Source organism: Camponotus vicinus, unplaced genomic scaffold (assembly GCF_025532165.1).
Source record: "Camponotus vicinus isolate PSW18456_S1 unplaced genomic scaffold, iyCamVici1.0 SCAF_8, whole genome shotgun sequence".
In the NCBI taxonomy this organism is placed as follows: domain Eukaryota; kingdom Metazoa; phylum Arthropoda; class Insecta; order Hymenoptera; family Formicidae; genus Camponotus; species Camponotus vicinus.
Window position 1 is genome coordinate 13,976,538 of NW_028141980.1, and position 19,658 is coordinate 13,996,195.

At 30.7% G+C, this 19,658-nt stretch overlaps 1 protein-coding gene across 3 annotated transcripts in view; it reads left to right on the top strand.

Moving 5' to 3' along the window:
- The window catches only part of Bsk (mitogen-activated protein kinase dJNK), a 142,970-nt gene that overhangs the window by 5,285 nt on the left and 118,027 nt on the right, over positions 1-19,658 (top strand). For all 3 annotated transcript variants that reach the window (XM_083106128.1, XM_083106135.1, XM_083106130.1), the window contains exon 2: positions 10,669-10,714. The gene's annotated coding sequence lies outside the window, so the exon portion shown is untranslated. The remainder of the gene's footprint in view (positions 1-10,668; positions 10,715-19,658) is intronic.

Below are 19,658 nucleotides of genomic sequence, written 5' to 3' on the forward strand. Positions count from 1 at the left end.
TAAAAAATTTTGTTTCTTAAATAAAATTTTTTTAATTTGCTTTTTTTATTTCTCTGTCTCTCTTTTTCTCTTCTCTCTCTCTCTCTCTCTCTCTCTCTCTCTCTCTGTTTCTTTCTTTCTCTAATCATTAGATTATAAATTGTTTTCATCGATTCTTATAATGTAAATGAAATCTAGAGCGTAGGTATAGATAACTCATTTTTTATGATATGTATTTATTCTTCATCGAGAAGGGTGATTCTTACAAAGGGAAGGGGTTAAAGCTCGGACCCGTCAAAGTCCAAGGTAATCGACGTTCTCTGGCCTGAAGATTCCTCCTTCTGACTCGTGACGTAGGAGAGAGAGTCAAGTTTTGCTCTCTCGCAACGCAACGCGAGAGATAGGTGATGGCGAAGTCGAGGCGTGGTGGCGAAGTATTGATCGCCACCACGAGCGTGGCGCGATTTCCCCCTGGTCCCTCTTTGCAGCTCCCCAACCGACCGACCGACCGACGTCATCCGCCGTTTAAACCCCTCGCCACCCCCGACTGCCCCACCTGCTCGTCCCTCGACGCCGCCATCCCCTACCAAATCCTTTCTCTGTCTTTTTCCCCTCCTAGTATCTGCGTTTTCTTCATCTTCATCGTCGTCGACGGCATTCGATGTCGAAATGACGAAGCGAACGTTACCGCTTGGATGATCATGCACGTCGGTTCTTTAACCCTTTTGACAATTTTTATTTATTTAAAGCACAATCTGATTTTGCCAACGAGTTGTTTATACTCGACTGTAAAGACTTCAGGAATTTGTAGAGGATTTTGTGATGGATATATAATATTAATCGAAATCATCTTTGCACAGAAGATAATTTACTTTTAAGCATTCTTCTATGTAACATTATATTTTCTATATTTATTGATATCTCGATTTTTTGTTTATATTTTTGGAGTAAATAAGAAATCTTAGAAATCTTTTAAGAATTTTTGGCTGAGGTAATTTGAAAAAGACATACATTTTTTAATTATTTAATAAATAGAATATAATATTAAAAATTATGATTATATAAAAAAATACATATTATAAAGAACATTGACAACGGCAAATATAATTTTTGTTGATCTTTTCCCTTTGTTAAAATGTAAATTTTCTTTTCATTCTGTTTATTGTCTTACTTAGAAAAATCTTAATAATGACAGCTTTTTTTTTAAAGCTACATTTTTAAAATTTTATTTTTACGAAGTTGTTATTATTATAAACTATTATAAACAAAATACAAATTAATTTCTTAATGACCAACGAGAACAAAATAAATATTTTCTATGTTATGAAATTTCTTCTTACATAATGTGCATTGTAATTATAACATAAACATATGAATGACGAGCGATATAAACATTTGTCAAAGAGCTACCGTTAAATTAATTACAAAGTGGCTTGTAACAACATTATACCAAAATCAGCCGGCAACCGAAATCTTGTTTCACTAAGGAGAAACATCGTTTTGAGATTACTAACCCTAATCTAGTCGACGCCAAAAGCTATCCACCCTAAATCCGTACATATTTAATTAGAACGAATCAATAGTTACACAATGTAGTATTTATTAAGATCTCGTTGCTTTTATACTGTCATATGCGTTATATACAAGTATTATTTTCAAGTATATTACATAAAATTCAGAATTATTACAATTTGTGTTGTGCGAACAATTCATTAAATAAAAAAAGCAACCATAACTTTTTTAAATTTATATATACTTCTTGAAATGTATAATTTTCAATATACTGCTTTTTTGTCAATATTCTAGAATATAGATTTTTTTCTTGACAATACATGCTGTCTTTATCATTATAAGAATTTAAACTTCCTATTTCATATTGAGATATAAATAATTTTAAGTATGACAAAAAAGTTGATATATCTATAATATATTGTTATATATGATATATGATATATGATTACATCTATAATTTAGATTAAAGTGTGTATATATATGTAAATTGTAGAGAGAGAGAGAGAGAGAGAGAGAGAGAGAGAGAGAGAGAGAGAGATTAGAAATATTATATATTTTTTTGAATCTTTAAATTAAAAAAAAATAATTAAAATTTTATAAAAATAATTATATATGAAAGCATATAGAATTATTTTTCTGTGTTTGATTTTAAAATTTTTTATTATAAAGGAGATATGTAATTTGCATTATATTGATAACATTAAATTGATCAAAAGTTTCTTATAAATTCCTCATATTGTCGACAGATAAAATTGTCTAATTATTCACATATTTTGCAACAAAGTTACGTTAAATAGATGTTGTTACGATTCTTCTCCAAGATTCTTATACGACATGCAATCGTATTAATCCTCGCCTTGCTACCGTGCTCGTAATCGCATCTCAAGATAGAAAGATCACGCGATGAAAACCTCCGGAGAAACTATATACACGTCTCACGGCATCTCTCTGTTTCACAAGAATTTTAATTTCGCAGGAGCATTTAATATGAGAAAAAGATTAAACGGAAGAACGATGCTGAAATTATTAGTAACGCTGTCAATTAATTGACACTCAACTATCTTATTATGCCATTACTGCTTCACATTTTCGGCGTGTAATTAATTTAGGCTTTTGTCGTACGAAATTTTATTTGCTGACAATGAAGAAAAGAAAGAGAGAGAGCATTCTTTCTTTTTATGCGTTTATCTACATTTTTTATGCATACTTTACATAGAATATATAAATAATTTGATAACATCAGTGTCCGAGTTTGCTGAATTGCTTTTAGGCATCCTTGATACCCTGCAGTTTTCTAAATCTTCTTTTCGGATAATATTCAACATCTTATCAATGATACATACACATACTTTTTCTTTTATATTATAAATAGAGGTTAAAAATATAAAAATAAAATATTTTCAAACTTATACAAGAAATAGAAATAAACGTTTAGTTAATTGTTAAACTATGAAAAACTAGAAGTATAATAAAACAGAGAAAATGCATTAATGCACTTGCTATTAGCAATTTATTTTTCATAAATGGCTCTAATATTTTATTGACTGATTATTCGAAAAATAATTTTGGAAAAGAGGAAATTTAGTAGAGTTAGAGAAAAAAAGAAATATAATTAAATAATGTATAATATATATTGCGCATTATAATAATTTATCAAATCTATACTTTATGTTTGTATATAAATATAAATGAAATTAAGAAAGATTAATCTCTTTCTCTCTTTCTTTCTCCAGACGTATATTAATAATTAATAATTAATAATTTATTATATAATATAAAATATAACAAATAAAATGTACATCAATATTTATTTAATATATAATATATTTCATATGATTTTCACGTATTAATATTCGATGAAGTTATTCATTATATTAATCAGCATATCAGTTTGTCGAAAAAAAATTTACTATATAAAATATAATCTTTAAAGAGAAATATTCGAATATTTTTCCGTGTGAAATTTTATCATATTGATAATATTAAATTTGACACATGTCATTTTACATTAATATTATTCATCGCACGCGATGGCTCATTTATTCCATCTCCGAAACTTTTTGGACATGTATATCGCTTGTCGCGGTAGTCCAATGTCGCGGTCGTGACCGCCACCGGCAGCGAATCTATTTCTGTAAATTTTGCGACGGATAACGAAGGGTGAGGAAGACGAGAGCGAACACGGACGTGACACCGCTTTTCGCCACCTCTCTCTCGGTAGCTTATGCCTCTTTGGCTTATAAATTTCTCTCAGGGGTGCACTTTGTCCTTTTCTATCCCGTTCTTTGCTTTCGTCTGGTTTTATCCTCGCGGACCAGAACACCTTCCGTCAGGTTTCGCCTATTAAATTTGCACTCCGCGGACATTTTCACGCATTGCAACTTAAAGATTCCTCTCACGAACGAAGCAAAAACTCCCATAAGAATTTTACGCTACCTCCGACTTCGGCGGCTTTTTCTTATTCTCACAGTTTTCATTTTTTCCCCTTCTCCTATTTCTCACTTCTTTCTATACTTCCGATAAAAATCTTTGTCGTTTGACAGGATCGCGTATGAAATTTTTTCGATATACGCCATTTTACTTGGAGAAACGCTGATTTCACGTATGGAATCGATGAGTTGATTATCGAGATTGGGTAATTGCCTCTTTCGCATTTGCATATATGCTTTTCGTATTTAACGTTGACGATCGATACGGTTAATTATGTTCAAGCATTCAGTAGATTAAGTAAGCTCATAAATAAATATTTGTGTTTAGAACTCTATCCTATAAATGAAGCTGATGTATAATTTTATGACAGCTCATTAATAATTAAGAATTTTGATTTTATTTTTAATAATTCTCTATATTTTTTAATAATTTACACAAATAGTTTTGACCGTTAAAGACAATAATTCACAAGAGACGGAGACATTAAGTTCACGCACAATTTTTAGATTTCATCCATGAAAAATTTTTAGGATGTTAAATGATTTTCGGAATAATAGAATATTTTAGCATATCTAAATAATGCCTAATAACCAATAAACCAATAAACTTAAATAATACCTAAACCAATTTGTAGCTCATCCGTATTGATTGAATGATTTAACTGCAATTGTCGCTTTATACATTGATTTTCATTCCTTGTTGCTTTAAGTTAAAGCCTTTCTGAGAGCGAATTCTTCTGACAACGAATTTGCTTGTAATACTCGAACAATGTCAAACCGAAACGATATCAGTCTAAAGATTCGTGTTCTAAAAAGTTGGAAATTCTTTTTTGTTGTTTGTTAAATTATCATGATGTCTTGAATAATGTTAGATTTACGAGATTCCAAATTGATTTTAATTTTAATTAATTTCATGTAATATTAAGATATTTGAAAACCATTATGAAAAATAAAAATTTTTATTCTCTGTTAAAGTTAAAATATATATATTCTTGTTATGTACCAGAGCATTTCATGATTTCGTTCAAGAGTATGAATAGAGGCAGACGTATAATGAGTGTGTGAATTGCGGGGGACAAAATAGGATATAAAACAACGGATAGTCCGAATGTTGATAGTTCCCTGGGGTATCATGCGTCAAAGATTGGATAAATAGGGGTGGCACACGGTCGCAGATAAGTCGGGGAGCGTAGAAAAAAGTCGGAAGATGGCAGCGATAAGCGCGCTGCATTACTGGTAGTTGGCAGTTTAATTTTAGATTGTCATAGACTTGTAGAAAGAAAAAGAAAAAGAAAATCGTGGCGACTATTGCAGATTTGTCAGCGATAGCATAGACGACTGTCATTGGGTTCGAAATTTGGCCAGTTTGATCGTGGTTGCTAATTTTATTTCCTAACAATTTTTGAGCTAGAAAGAGAATTTATTAGAAAAATGGAAAATAATTTTTTGAAAGTATTTGTGCGCGAGATTGTATACGTATGTATTAATAAATAAAAAAATTAAGTAAAATAATTAAAAAATAATTAATTAAAAAATAATATATAATTTTATTATTCACATTTTTAAAATTGATGATTTAATTGTTCTTGCTTGAGAGATTGAGAGCAATTTATTATTTATTTTTTCCAATTATTTATTTTCTATTTATTCCAGCAACAATATTAGATTTAAAATATAAATAAATTTATATAAAGTAAAATTTAATTCTTCTTTATATTTTTATTAGTTTGCTTTTTAATAAATTTAAATAAAAGTTAAAGATCTTTTAAATACTTTACAAAATAATGCATGAAAGCATGCAGCTTATATTTTATTTCGAAAATTATTTAACTGCTAAAGGCTATTCAAAATAATGGAATCTAACTTTGTTGATTAACTTTCCTGTAAGCGAATATTAGCTCGCAATTTGTTCGCTAAGCGAGCTTGCGAAGGCTCAAACTATGCAAAAGTGATGGGATGTTACATCGTGCCGAACTTTGTACGTGCTTTTGAATTTCGTGGTAAAATAACTCGATGGAACTTCTCTCCTCATCTCTCTCGCAAGATCTTTTACTTCTTCTATTTCGTTGGAACCTTCTCTGGGTCTTTCTATAAGGCGCGTTGTTCAATGTCTGTTATCTTAATGCCTTATGCATGAGAATTATCAAAAATATTAGATTTATATTAAAAATATTATTTACGCATATTTTTGATTTAGATCATATAAATTATCATTATGAAAAAAAAATGTGAAATAATATTTGTCTGCATATATTTTATGCGTGAATAATATTTCTAATGAGAGATCGAAGCATTTTTTAATATACTTATGTTTTAACTGTCTAGATAATGAATAACTAAGAATCGTAAAAATGAATGATTAACAGAATCTAAAACATGTGCATATGTACAATTTTAAATATTTTTAAACATTTTAAAAGTATAAAAAAAATGTTTTAGACTTAAACAAGTTAGATATTTTACTATCTACTTTTGTATTATAATATATTGATATTATTATAATTTTTTAAATTATTCTTTCATATTTTTCTCCGTTTCTATGTGTGTTGCATTCTGTATAATCTAATATATTGTTTTTATTATCTTTATTATATCTACTGCACTCCCGGATTTTTTTTAAAGTGCTGTCCCAGAAGAAAACAAATTTCTTTTTTTCGTCATCTTTCCCTATTTGTTATGCTTTTATTTGACGTATTTCTCTTTACGAAGTGGATTAAAAATGATGGCGACGCGACGACTCTGTCTCAAAACAAGGGAGACAAGATTCTCGCATGCCATTTTATTAAAATCCCGAGCGTCAGACGCGAGTAAATCATCTTCTTGAAGTCGAAACAGACGTAAAACAAGCCGGAGACGAACGAGTTGTGTCGCGCTGCACGTTTAATCAACGAATATGAAAAATTAAAAATTCTTAGACCAATATTTCTTAACTGATTTCCTTCACAGTCTACCTACTATATCTATGATTATACCTATATTGTTAATTATTAAAATATATTTATTAATAATTTAGATTATTATAACATACAAGATATATATTTATTTATTTTAATGACTAAATTTTTATTGATATTAAATACCTTAATAAAATTTTTATATGTAATAATTTTACAATGTACGTTGAATTATAAAGGTTGAGTAGTACATTGCATGGAATAAATTCAGAGAAAATTTGATGAGAAATGTCTAATAATATTTTGAAAAAATATGTTCTAATTTGTTGGTGATTCGATGCACTTGCGCTAGAATTGCATTCAAAAACATTGAAATATTTCGAATCTACTATATTAATTTTCAAGATAGATTTCGTGAAAATGTTTTTTTTTCTAGAGAAATATTCGACATCTCTTCGACGGAATTTTTTCATAATTTTTCAGTTTTAAATTATTTTTATTCTTTAATTATCCACTTTTTAAGAAATATTAATATTTTAATTAAATTTTTTAAATCGAGATCTAATGGAAATTAACTGAAAAATAAGATTTTCTTCAGATTTTTTGAAGCTTGATTTATACTAGAACTATTTAAATTCTTGATATTTGCTTTCAGAGAGAATCTAATATTTCTATCATAAATATATAATCCATGAGAATTATTTATCTTACGTTTTTTTCGATTTCTCAAAGCGCGTTTTTAAAGTATATGTTGAATATCCATCTTTCACAGGTCCACACTCTATTTACGGATCCGCCACCCTCGACCACGAAAGGGTTGAACTCACAGACTCACTTTATCCATATTTAAATATCTTTCACCCCTTTGCTCGTATCATTCCGCTGAGCTTTTTCAGCGAGTAATCGCAATTCTGGGATTCTACAGGATCTATCGCATCCTGCGTACTTCTGTCCCGTTTCATATGATTATTTTATCTAAAAAGGATACTGATTCGAAATTTCATATTTCATTGACCAGGAGGTTCGGAAAAGTTATAATATTCTGATATTTTTCTTGAATAACATCGAAATAATACACGAAAATCTAATTCTATCTATCTTTTATTTTTAATTGTAAACTAATGATTCGATTGTATTTCTTCTTAATTTATCGGTGCTTGTAATGTCGAAATTTAAACAATTCCATATTTTAATTAAGAAAAGTACTATTGTTTTCCCGCGAGTTTCCATAATCTCTTTCTAAGGACTCATTAATTTACTTAAATCGAGCTAATTACAGTAGTGAACTTTTATATGGAAAACACATCGTAGTCGCGCGCCGGCTATCGCAGTCGTTAACTAAAGTTTGCATCGTTCCCTATTATGTCGTATACATTACGAGGAGTAAGAATGGAAAACAAACAACAAGCAATATGCGAACGCATTAAAACCTTGTAATTAAATATTTCACCAACTAAAGCTTCAATTCATATTTAAAGCTAATGCAACCCTTATTAAAGTTCTTATAGTGTTCTATATTTTATACATTATATTATTTATATTATGCTTTATTTGCATATTATTTTGTTTATTATGTATATAAATATTATTATTTAAAATATATAAATTGCACTTCTCACAAATTAGGATGTATAATTGAAGGAACACATTATGCGAATAATTGTTGCTGTATTCTAAAAAAGCCTTATTTTTCCAAAACCCTTCTTCCATTGGTTAAATTCTTAGACAATGTTGTAGATTGTACATTAATCCGTCAATAATCGTTGATAACGATAAATACAAATTGCGTGATTCTGAACTCATAAGCGTTGAAAGAGAAGAGAATCGAACTTAGATAATATTGCCCGTATTTTATGGTAAATTCATGAGTTTGTATCAAATATTTTTTATTTAATAAATTTATGATACCATGTGAATTTATCTTATTTTTAATAAAATAAGATTTTAATATAAAAATTGATAGTATTCTGTTTGTAGTGTGTAAGAAATATTTGAATATATACATATGTCACAAATATTGAAAATACTTATGGTTGATCTTAGAATATTTTCCTCTTTACTTTTTGATTGAGAAATAGATGCAGTACGTATTTTATCTATATTTGATAATATACGGTGAAGATTGGAATTCGAGAAACTATCGATCGGCGGCTGTTATCTCTATCGCACATAAGATTCTAATGGCAATTAGCAAGCGTGCGAATCACGTTCTCGCCGCAGCTTGCGATTAATTATCTCTGCGCCATCTTATCAAAACGTCGCCGTCTCCGCAGTCAATTTATGTGCTGTACGCCAGAGCCGATAGCCGAAAAATATGAATTTTAAATAATAATATTTTCAAGCAACATAATTTATATAAATAGAATAGAACAAAATCTTCTTTTTGTTTATTTTTTCATTTTATATTCATTAACATACATTTAAATTTATTTTAAAATTTCAATAAAAATAATAACTTATGTTTAAAATTAAAACATTCTTAATTTCTCTCACAATTATAATATAACGAACGTAATCTGTAAATTTGTTAATGATGGATTTTTTGCAACAAAAAAACAAAACTTGTTTGAAATGGAGTAAAGGTGTTACTACGATAACTACATTCGTTAATCAGCTAATGAGAAAGTTACTGTTTCTTGTAAGCGTAATGGAAATAACTTTTATCACAACCTCTATCATTTTATTTTGCTGAAAACTGTTGGATAGATGTGTTCGTTTGAGTATCATAATTGATTAAATGTCAAACAAAAGAAGCAGTGATACAAGGGAAAAAAATATGAGTAGCGTCAATTTGCATGATATATACTTGAGTTTCGTCGAGAAATACGCCCTTTTTATTCGAAGCTTCCCTTTCAGTAGGACCTCGACATTCCTCGCGCGTCCGCGCCTCTGTCCTCGTCTCGCGCATCCCTGGACGTCGCTTTCAATTAGACGATGCATCGTGAAGTCGTTCGAGGGCCACGAACGACTGTAGGACGAAGAGAAGGGCTCTTCGGGACCACTCCTCTTGTCCCGATGGAGTCATTCGTTCGTTCGTAGAATCAGAAACGCAGGAAAATCGCACCCCGCGAAAACAACCGCGTCCCCACGGATTTGCAAAAGCCATATAAGACAGAAGAGGGAAGAAGGGTCGGATTTTTGCAGGTCTTACGTTTAGCGTAAAATCTGATTGTTTGATTTTCAATTTTCTGAAATCTTTTTATTAGACAGCAATAAAATTCAAAATCTCGAAATCAATCAAGTTGAAAAATATAAATAATGAATTTGTAGATTTTATTTTTTTTTTTAATATTGTAAAGTAAAAACCATGATGAAAAAGAAAAAAAATAACAAAATTGTAAAATACCTGAATCTACTTATTTACATTGAATGTTAGTTTATAAAAAATATAAATTTAAATTTCTTAATATTAATTTAAAAATTTAATTTATAATTTTAATATAAAGATTACTATAAAACAAAATATTTTCTTTATACAAGAATCTTTTATATATGATAAATGGAAGAGAGATATATTTTTTTCGTATATCTTCTAAGAGTTTGAAAGATAGAAGAAAATATTTTAATCCTCTTTCCGTGTCAAATCTCAAAATATATAGATTGGGCCCTGTGAAAGAGTCGAGTTGTTCTCGAAATGGGCGTGTCCTCTTTAAATCTGCGAATGATCCTTTAGATCTTTTTCTCATTCGTCCTCCCATTAAATCACGATCTTCATAATCTGGAATACAAAGGAACGGGTCCTTGTATTCTCCCTTCAGGCCTGTTGTAATTATTTGATTTTAGCGCTCATTCCTCTATAGAATGTTATGTTTCTCATTAATTCTCTATGACTAATGTTCAAATCTCTGTTGCAGGGATCAAGGAAGAGAAATATGGAATCCTTCGTGGCATCGTGAATTGGTGAGTCCTTTATCATGCTTATCGCACGCTCAGAAATTTGTTACTAATAATTGTATCAAAATAATTATGCATTATATTAAAAGATTGTATTAGAAATTGATTCAATTGATGTGACATTTGTGTTTGATTGGCAAATTAAATTGCGAATAACAATAAAAAAATAAAATTAAACTGAACATATTAAAAAATAGACATATGATTGTAATTTTGATTTTATATTCAGAAAAAATTTATGCAAATTTATTTGATACAATGAAACATTCTTACAATAATGAAGTAAACAAAAAAATTCAATTAAATTCTAGAAGATATTAAATGTTGCGATATACCTTTGTACTTCGTAAGAGTTATCGATTAATGCAAAGGCCAATTTAAAATACATCAAAGAATAAATCATTATTGAACGATGCTCCGAACGTGAGATAATGCGGAGTAACGTTATCATTTTGCGAATAATTAATTGTCGACTGACAGGGATTATTAAAAGCGACGCGCAAAAGATCTCGCGGTGACACTTCGGACGTGTTCATCGAGTTTGTAATTAAAGCCCGGGCTTGCATCCTTATAATGAACAACGGTACATCTTGACGTTATTTCCCGCGAGCGCACGCTTTTCGAAGGTAGAGCTTTTCAAGGAGCAAAATCGATGTTGTGCGACCTCATGTTTTTCTAATTTAAAAAATTTATTTTTTTATCAATTTTTTATTACATGAATAATTATTTTGTCTCTATAAGAAAACACATACGACTTAATATATAAGCTTGTATTTTTTGTTAAAATCTCTTCTAATTTTTGTTTAAATCTTTTCTAATCTTTTCTAACTTTGTTCTTAATTTTACAATTAATATTTTTCTGACTCGATAATATCTTTGCAAATTCGCGCGCATTATAATATGCATCACATGTACACTAATAGGGATAAAGATTAAATAATTCTTAATTATTCACAAGATAATTCTATATTACCTGGTCTGAAGCATTGTTTTTCGGCGATCGATAATTTCGATAAATTGGTTGTAAAATTTGTATAATGAATTGATTTCGTATATTGTACTGATTAATTAATGAAATCGTTTCACGAGATCGCGGCATCTCGGTTCGTTTTTTAATTAATAGAACTAATCAAGCGCTTACGAATAAAAAGGTGCTTCGAAGTTCCATGAAACAAAGTGTTCTTCTACCTTCAAATTGGATTATTCCTCTTTTATATCCCACTTTTCGTCTTTTTTTTTTAAGTGGAGCTTGGCCTTTATCACACGCGGCCGTTCCTAATTAGCTAACACAATCGCATTGATCGAATCAACGACAGTGACGTTTATTTTTTTTACCGCCCTTGCTTTATATCAAATAGAAGTTCTATTATAATTTTTTTTCCAACGCGTTTTTGTACTGTTTAATTACTGAAAAATGCATAGGTTATATCGGAAAATTATCAGAATTAATCGAGATAATTAAAAATTATTAATGATTATTAATTTAATAGTTATCAGATTATTCAATGAAAAAAATTTAATTTTTATAAAATATTCATTTTACGAATAGTATTGCGATGTTATAATTGTTTCAATTAATTTTACAGAAAACGTTCGTAATTAAAAATTGCATAATTGTGTAAATAATATTTTTGTTTTTATTATTAATTATTAAGTATTTTTTATCTGGGAAAATATTTCGAAGTGAGAAGTTATCAGGATCATTGAAGATAAATATGATTATATATTACAAATATTATGAATTGTATATTACAAATATTATTTTATTTTTATAATTATATTTTGATATATTTTTTTTAACATTTAATTTTTAGTGTGATGCATTTTCTAATGATAATATTGTAATAATTAGAACGTATCATTTTTTGCTAACTTAATAATTAAGTATATTTAAGTATATTTATTATTGAAGGATGATAACTAAAAATACAATTATCTTTATTGATCTCACTTTTCTATTTGAAAATTGCGCTGGTGCCAGTTCTTGAATGATTAAATATTAAAATCTTCTCGTATTAAATTTAGATCTTTCTATCCTCAATTATTTTATTAATTCTTAATTATCGCCAAAAAAAAGATTTATATATAATTTATTAAATGAAAAAATCCCTCGCCTTCTCAAAAAACGCGCATGTATTTTTTAATTGTTGAAAAATACAACATGCGACGGCGGATGGGCCATTAGCCTGCGTTTCTTCAGAGCCGAGAAGAAGAGTTCTCGCGCAAGCGCAAACCCGTGCCGACTGTAATGAGAATGGTTATGGATTTTCGGGCTCCGCGACCTTCGCGTGTCGACCCACACGCTCCTCCTCACGCTCTGCATATTGTCACTGGCGTTGCTCGTAACGCCGGGGCACACCACCTCGCGAAAACCCCCGGCGCTTCCGCTCGGATGAGTGGTCTCTTTCGCTCCCCGCGGAAGATTGGTTCAGCCAATCGTACGGTCCATTCTCGGACCTATTTCACGATTGATCGGACTAATTTTATCCATTGAAACGATGGCTGTTTTTGTGATAGTAACGTGCCTCGTGTAATATGAATACCTCATGATTCATGAGCTTACTTTTAATTATCGAATCTGAAGCCCATAGAAAGATAGTTAGTTTTGAGTTATAAAGCAGTTTAAGAGGAATAGTTTATCGACAATTCAATTTCAGAAACTGGCTTAATTACAAAATATTATATATTTATTGAAATAATAATGGTTTTTGATATTTTTATCAAGAAATCTTTTTTTAATTAAGAAATTATATCTATTTAAAATAAAAAATTAAATTGGGGAACTAAATATTAAAGAATCTATCATTAGAATGAAAATTATCAGTTGTATGATACTTAATATAATTTTCAACAAAAATTAAACGCAGTTATTATATGCTGCAACTTTAAAATATCATTATTATAATGTAGCAATTTTGCTGAATAATTTTGCACAAATTTATCATATTTTATACTTTTTCTTTACAAAAGGCAGCACATTCAACAATTTAACTGCAAGTTGAGGTATTTGCATTTTTACCTCGAATTTAAATGACGTTCAACATCATATTTTTATTATTAATACTTATATTATTTATGAAACATTATCTCACAAATGACAAACTAACTCTGTCATTTTATTTTATATATAGGATAAAGGAGGATAAAGGAAACACATACCATATTTAATACTTAATTGTAAATAACTAGAGCTCATCTATATATTCCGGTGTCATAAACGAAAGTTAAGAAAGCTTTGATGAAGGAAATTGATGGAGAAACATAAAAATGCGAAATATATGAAAGAGGGCATTCATATACTAAAGTATATTATGTATTGTGTTTTATATGTATGCAAAAATGACCCTATTTGCATGCACGTGGGTCTCTATTGAAATCAAGTTTTTTTTCTCTCTCCCTCTTTTTCTTCTTATATATTTCAGTTTTACCTATACATGGATATAATGTATATATATATTATATATATATATATATATATATATATATATATATCGAATAGCTTGAAGAACCTAAATGATGTCATGTTTACATCATTTCAACACGCCTTCATCCTTTGCTTCGCTTTGCGATCCAATGTTTGATCTGCTTCGTAATATTATTTATGCTGAACATTTCATTCGCTCTGGTGTCGGATTATTGATGATTCGTAGGTATATCCTAGGAAGATGAAGTGCCTGGCGTAATAACTTAGACAAATGGCGGAATTGCAGAGGAGGAAAGTTGGGGAGTATTAAGTAACTACTAGGGGCAAATCTGACCCTAACATGGTTGTTTCGGAAAGTTTCAAGAAGTACGGAGGAAAGCTTGTTTTTAGTTTATTACCCTTTTAGTGACTTCTCATAACTTTGCGGTTATTTTTTTATTTGTTACGAAAATATGAGATACAAAAAATTTTTAGTCTGCTTTTTAACTTGTTAATATTTTTATTAAAAGAGTAGAAATTTTATGAAAAGAGCGCATATATTATAAATATTCATAATTCTACCATTAATATATTTTATAAATTGCAGCAAAGAAATCCATAAAAAGTTTGTTTTATTTTAAAATCTCATATATCATATTTTAATTTATAAGGATGATTTTTCTAGAGCTTTTACAAACAATCAAATTTTTAAAATAGCAATTTATAAAATGCCGTTTCATTCAGATAATTCGACAAACGCATGGGAAAATAATGTATTGATTTTAAATTTAATTTATTGCGTAATTGTAAAATGTTTAATTTTATTTTAATAAAATGATGAGTTCTGGTTTTCTTACAGAATCTCGATGTTTAAAATAGATTATGATTTGTAAGATGTTCGTTGAGAGAATATAATGGAAATTTAATTTATCAATTTTAAGATATCAAAATATTTAGAGTTGAAGTTCGAAGTATTGCGAGAGAAGCTTAGATTTAATTAAATTTCCGCCGAGAAAAAAATCGATATTGCTTTCCCCGACAAATCTATATTTCAAAGAGACACTATATATTATGAATATCCAGTATATACTACTCAATTTGTATCTCGTTGTGGAAGTTGCACGGACATGTGTTGAGTCGTGAATATCAGCCGTCAATTCTTGCGACTCCGTGGATATGATTGACACTGCGGTCGGATGGTTTTCTCTCTGGAGGATTTGATGGGACTTTATAAACGGTCCGAGCACTTCTGGAACAGCTATCGCCCGTAAATACCCTCTGGGGCATCGCTCGAAGTCTCAGGAACTCCGAAGTCTTGTAATGACTTCGCTCGTACGACGTGGACGAGAATCAGCTCTCTCTCTCTCTTTCTCTCTCACTCTCAGAGGTATTCCTGAGGGGAATACGCTTGATTTGCGACATGACAAAATTAAAGATAATACGAGTCGATGACAAAAAAGACAGTTTTTGTTGTCGTCATTGCCTCTTCTTTTGAGATTGTTTATTGAAAAAACAACGCAGAGAGGATGAATGCGGAGATGAAAATAGTAATCAGAGAAATTACAAAGGAATAATATGAATGCGTAGGAGGATGAGACGCTGGCGGAAAAAATACCCATTGGCCAGTATTCGCCCACTGAGAATCCTATTACACTCGGTTCGCGTTTACTTTTATTAAAGCTATAATGACATCGTCATTTTAATCAGCCTTTGAATCGAGTCGTCATCGTCGTCGTTCACGATTGCAAATGGAAGGATATAGCTCATTCGCGTTTCGCAGATGTCAGAGAGTCGAGTGCTGTTAATTAAATAGATTACCTTTTTCTTTTGAACATATCTATGTTAATAAATAAAAAACCACCATAAAATATATCATAAAATATTAAATATTTTGAATTTTATTGTTGATTAGGGAAATGTATATTTCATCATATGTTTAATTTTTATATATTCTTAGGGATGTATTTTTAATTTCTACACTCGATTGGAAGTACACAATAATATATGTAAAGTTTCATTCAGATAACTCGACAAACGCATGTGAAAATAATGTATTGATTTTAAATTTAATTTATTGCGTAATTGTAAAATGTTTAATTTTATTTTAATAAAATGATGAGGTTCTGGTTTTCTTACAGAATCTCGATATTTAAAATAGATTATGATTCGTAAGACGTTCGTTGAGAGAATATAATGGAAATTTAATTTAATTCAATTTTAAGATATCAAAATATTTATGTATTTCATCATTCCATGGAAGTATGTATAGTATTAACTTAAGGGTTAAGCCAACAACCCTGCGTTTCATCCCGCTATCTATCATCTCATAATTTACCTTTCTTTTTCGCTTGAAGCAAGAACATGAAGTCGTATCTGGCGAGATGTCGGGAATTTTTCTCACGAGCGCGGAAGCAGTCGAGCGTGCGGATCGAAAGTGTCTGCAAGTACATTCGCCGAGTGCATTCGGTGGATGGCAGGTGCAGCGAGGTGGGAGGAGGGGAGACGGAATTATCTCGCGCGACTCGTATCAGCGTTTCAATTTTCCGCGAGTGGCAACGTACATCCGGTGTATGCGCGCGGCTCTCATCCCATGCTTCGCCTTTGGCGAACTGAGTCTTGTCTCGATCGCACAATCGCGATTCATGGAGCTCGATGTGGTAGGAGCTGGTATAAAGTATGCGGAAGTGCACTCCGAAGGAATTGTTGCAATCAGTCCGATCCAGTCTTACTATCTGATCTGAAATGGATCGAATTCGGGCAAGAAATCTAATTTGGAATCTTTGATTGTTAAATTATGGAATGATGATGTGTCGAAGGTTGGTTTATGTAAAAAGTAAAATTTGTTAATTCATATAGAAGGTAAAATGATTTGCTTAACAAAATTAAAAACACACGCACTAATAAGTTTTATTTTAAAATGCGCATGTGTTGGACGTGAATATTTATTAAAATTGAAATTTATTAATTTATCCGAACGATTAGTTATTAAAATATACTACTATAAAATAATTCAATTAAATTTCCTAACAACCAATAATTCAATTAAAAATTTTATAATTTATTTCTATACATATGCATGTGTGTGTTGCTTATTATTAATTATATTATATTCAGAAAAACAATAATAATGACATGTAATTAATAAAATATTCAATTTTCAAACTTGTGAAGTTTTCGTCAAGAATTTTCAAATAGAAATGAATAGATAAAACTTTCATAATTTATGAGTAGAATAAAGCAAAAGATGAAATGAAAATTAATTGGAATAAGCTGAAAATGATAGATGGAAACGCGTGCTGCAAGGATTTTATCAGGAATTAATTAATATTCACAAAACTTAAAAAATTGTACGTAACAATTTATTTTATATTGATCAGAATCGAGCAAAAACGGAAAACAAAGAATCCAATGTCCGGCTATGAATGCGCTTCGATCACTGATATGTCAAGTTGGCTTACATAATCGTCTTTTTTCACTGTCAAGCGTGTTTTACGATTTAGTAGGTCACATGGTAGAAACCGAGGTCTCCTCTCGAGTAGGTACGCGTGTTCACGCGATATTGCAAGTATATACAGCGGGAGGAAGTGTTCTGGTATCGTGATTGCGATGATGCTGTATCCGTTTAATGATACTTGTGTGCGTGTGTGCGTGAAAGCTACACTCCGAGGATGATCCGGCGGTTGAAAGCCAGGCTGCGGTACTCTGCGGCAATGCGCGTCGCCATCTTGCTTTATCGATCTCCTTGCTTACCCTTCGTCCTCGTCCTCTCTTCGGCCATCCTAACCGCCCCGTTGTTCGTTGGCTCTCCTTCCCAACCTTCGCCGTACAATCCTCTTTCTTTTCTGCTTTTCCTCCTCTCTACGTTTGTTCGCTGCTTGTTTCTCTTCCGCTTTTGTTCCGTCTGATTTTTTGTCCTCGCAAACGCGCGCAGACAAGCATCGTTGCATCTTCAGCTGCACCATATTTGTCATATTCTCGTTTCTAAAAAATTCTGCGTCCAGTGTCTGACAAAGAGAGAACGTTATCTGAGAAAAATATTCGTTATTTTTTATGCTGAAGATAAGCAACTTTTTAGATTTTAATATTAGATATCTGTTTCTTAGTGTCAACAATAAGTTAAAGTTCCGGAAGTTTGTGTATATATGAGTTTAGTTTTTGATTTTATTACCCTCTCTTACGTTCTTAAAATTCGATTCACTAAAAGCCTTTAGCTTTCAATTACTTGCCACTAAAAAAACTATTAATATCTATTTCGAAATAATAAATTTTTCTTAATTCGAAATTGTAATTTCGCAAGAAATTTACTCGAAGTTTATTATATAAATAATGGATTGAGATACCGTTTGTTTCAATATATTGATAGTATTCTTTCGAAGTATCAGTAACGATTAAATACCTTTAACGAAGTCTTTTAACGAAAATTAAAACTAAATAAGTGTAACACAACAATTTAATTTTAATTGGTTTATTTTAATCTTTTTAATTTTAGAATCAATTATAAATTGTTATTGAATATGAAATTAAAAGTTTTGCGTATGTATTTAATGTTTATATTATCGAATTTATTTTTAATCCATTATAAACTTGATAAAATTTTATGCTTGTGGCATTATTCATTTCAAAATTCAACAATTATACTCCGACTCTTCCAATAATGAATTGTACCCAGTTTTGGACTACTATTTTACAGTTCTTCTTTCATTAGTATTCCATCCAGCTTTCATAAAGCGGGAACAACCCGCTTCGAACCCCTTCATGCACAAGCGCGTCTTTCCAGCGGAAGGATGTCGTTCGTGATTCAAGTCATGCACATCGCGCGCGCTTCATTAATTAATAAACATTCCCTCGTCAGCGCAGAACGCAGCCCGGAAGAGCCATTCGGCCGACGACACCCTCTCACGTGCACTCGTTTGCAATTAATTGTCGCCGCGGTGTACCGCAAGACGAACGTGAATTAATAATAAAGTCTCGCGACGATGATCCATAATTCTTGCTGAGAAAATGCGGCCAGCCGCTAATCAGACGAATTCGCGACACTCATTATTGTGCAAAGATAAACAGTCTTTTTTAAAGTATATATTAAGAAGGAGATTAAAACATACAATTTATATATAATAATTCGAATATGATATAGAATTTAAAATTAATGAAAGAAATATTTAATTATCCTCTTTGATTTTTTATTTTTTTATTGATTTTAATTTTGACACAAAAAATATTCTTAATAAAATTGGAAAATCAACTATTATATAAATGACATTTCACGATTTACGTGATCCAAGGTAAATGTTTTCCGTCATAGATGAATTTCCTTCAGGGATAGAAATGGATGGAAAGGATTTTAGGAGGTAACAGAACCCTTAAGGACCGCTTGCGTGATCGCAGAGGAATGTAATAACGATGACTAGTGACTATTATTAACACGATAACGATTCCCATGCATTGGAAACGGACGCGCAATTACGCGAGCATTTATGTAAACGCGAAGCTCGATACAAATTGCCTAGGGCGAATCCTACATAGATTCTATAATCGTGAGCGATGGAC